Source organism: Dipteris shenzhenensis, chromosome 9 (assembly GCF_047967505.1).
Source record: "Dipteris shenzhenensis isolate YYH24624 ecotype China chromosome 9, Dip_SZ_1.0, whole genome shotgun sequence".
In the NCBI taxonomy this organism is placed as follows: Eukaryota; Viridiplantae; Streptophyta; class Polypodiopsida; order Gleicheniales; family Dipteridaceae; genus Dipteris; species Dipteris shenzhenensis.
The window spans coordinates 2,376,044-2,379,159 of NC_141604.1; positions in this window are offsets into that span (position 1 = coordinate 2,376,044).

Genomic DNA, 3,116 nt, shown 5'->3' on the forward strand with positions numbered 1-3,116 from the left:
TCAACCCCTTCTTCTTTCCAATCTCCTTAGCCTTGCCAAACTCAAAGAAGAAGATCGGGTTAAAAAGTTTAAAGTAATTAGTATAAAGAAGAGCGGGATTAGGGAGAGAGATCAAGAATTAAAAGTGTGAGAGGATGCATCGACTTCAAAGACAAATCCAACACCTCCAACAAAGATGTGATTAATACGTTCTTACAAAAATGGCAAGACTTCCACAATACACCCCCTGAAAATCAAGTCGTGGAAGCAAGTCTTTCCCTTGGAAATAAAGCCTATAAATGGTGGATGAGCCTCAGGGAGTGATAGAATTCCTAGATATTGGATTGAGTTTGAACAAGCCTTCCTAAAAGAGTTTTTACCAGAAAATGAATTAGAAAGAGCATGGGAGGCTTGGGACAATTGCACTATGGGTAAAAACACTCTAGTCCAGTACATAGCAAACGATAGGGAGGTAGTCCTTAAGCTGAAGGGAATTGATGAATTCCAAAAGATAAGGGGTTTTGTGTGAGGTCTCAAAGACACTTATAAGGTTGAGGTGAAAAGAAATTCTCCTAAAACCTTTGACGAAGCCATTAAGTATGCCCAAATATACGATGATATGATGGGGAAATTTAGATTTGGAACTTCGGAGCAAACATGTTTTATTCCAAAGTTCAATAAATTTCCCAATTTGAAAAGGAAGGGGCACTTTAAGAAGGAGGTTCCTCAGGCACCACCTAAGAAACCTCAAACACAAAATTATCCTCTCTTGAAGAAAGAGGATTATGAAAGGGCTAGGCAAGAAAATCTTTGCCTCAAATGTCTAGGCAAAGACCATGTTGCTTGGAACTGCCCTAAAAATAAATTAGTGGGAGCTAAAGCCCCAAATAGACCTCCAGAAAAACAAGTGCATGCAGTGCAAGTGTTGCTGCTTAATGGTACTAAAAAGTACAATGAGGTAGAGGTCTATCATGAGGATAGCACCCACATGTGATGTCTATCATCGGCAATGTGGCAGCCCACCTTTGGTCCTCATGATTTAATGAGGATGCATGGAAAAATGAAGGGGCAAAGAGTAAGAGTGATGGTCCATGATAGTGCAACACATAATTTCTTAAACTACTCGTTAGTTAAGAAATTAAAATTGCTTGAGAGTCCCAGTGCCCATAAATATGTGGTCTCTTTGGTGAAGGGTAGTGATAAAAAAGTTTGGGACACCACGATATATGGTGTAGAGGTGGATATTCAAGGCTATCACGATGCCTTGGATTTCCAAATCATGCATCTCAACCAAACAGATGTAATGCTTGGGCAGAATGGCTGTATAGTCTTGGGCATAGCTTACAAAGGAGTTATCTTAATAACTCCATTATGTTTGAAAAAGAGGGTAGAGTCTTCCAGATTCAAGGAGAACATGATGTGCCTAACTCTCCTCTTATTTGTTCGATGGAATTGGAATGACTAGTACACCAAGAAGAATGTGAGGTATATTTTTGTGAACTTACTTTTATTGGTGATTTTATGCCTTCTACATTGAAAAGAAGTAATGTTGCTTTTGATACTGTTAAAAAGTATAAATCTTCTTTCAATGCTTTAATGTTTGAATTTAAAGATGTTTTTCTGTCAGATTTACCTGATGGTTTACCTACTGAGAGAGAAGGAGATCATAAAATAGATTTAATTCTTGGATCTACCCCTGTTTGTAAACCCCCATATAGGCTTAGTCAAACGGAGGAACATGAGGTCGAAAGACAGTTAACAAAATATCTTATGAAGGGCCAAATCCAAACAAGTAGCTCACCTTGGTCTGCACTAGTTTTACTGGTAAAGAAAAAGGATGGTACTATGTGTTTATGCATAGATTACCGAGCACTAAATAAAATCACCATAAAAAATAAGTATCCTATGCCTCGCATTGATGAGCTCTTTGATCAATTGCAAGGGGCAAAATACTTTACTAAAATTGATTTAAGATAAGGATATCACCAAGTACGAATTAGGGAAGAGGATGTCCCTAAGACATCATTTCGTACTAGGTATGGGCATCAAATCTAGAAGAATTACAAATATTCTTAGGTTTGTCAAGATTCTATAGGAGATTCATCCAAGATTACGCTAAGATTGCTGTTCCAATGATGGACCAGCTTAAGGGGAAGGGAAGTACCTTCATATGGGATGAACCTCAAAAGAGAAGTTTTGAAAAATTAAAGGTAGCTATAGCGGCAGCTCCTATCTTAAAAGTAGTGGATCCCAATGAACCATTCGTGGTTGAGATAGATGCCAGTGATTTTGCTGTTGGGGCGATCCTTATACAAAAAGGTCGACCAGTGGCTTTTGAAAGCAAAACGTTAGATCGTGCCCAACGGAATTACTTGGCATATGAGAAGGAACTATATGCTATAGTCTATGTTTTAAAAAAGTGGAGGCACTATTTATATGGTGCAAAATTTAAGATCATCTTTGATCAGGAGAGCATTAAGTGGATTTGTAGTCAGCCAGAGCTTAAAGGTAGAAAAGCTAGATGGGTTGATTTAATGCAAGAGTTTGATATACAATTGACATATAGGAAAGGGAAGTTCAATGTGGTAGTAGACTCTCTTAGCCGAATGCCAATTGTTAATGAATTGAGTTTTACTCAATTTCAAAATGATTTCCTAGAGTCCTTAAAGGGGAAATGTGAGTTTGATCCTCACTTCTATGAAAAATGGAAAGCAATTAAAAATAGGGATCCAACTAATCGAGAGGCTTTCACTGAGGAGTTGCATGGAAATTGCGACACACCATAGGTTGGTGACAAAGGACTCAAGTGGAAAAAATATACTATTAAAGATACAAAGGACTCAAGTGGAAAAAATATACTATTAAAGATGGCTACCTGCTCTACAAGGGTAGAGTACGTGTCTCGGATGATAATGACATTAGGCGCCAAATCCTTTTTGAATGTCATGATAATCCGAGTGCTAGACACCTGGGGATTCAGAAGACATATGTGCTTCTGAAAAGAGAATTCTTTTGGCCTAGAATAGGTAAGGACATCCAAGATTATGTATTGAAGTGCCAAAAATGCCAGGTCAATAAGGCTGAACACCTTAAGGTAGGAGGTCTCCTACACCCATTGGAGATTCCATCTAGCAAAT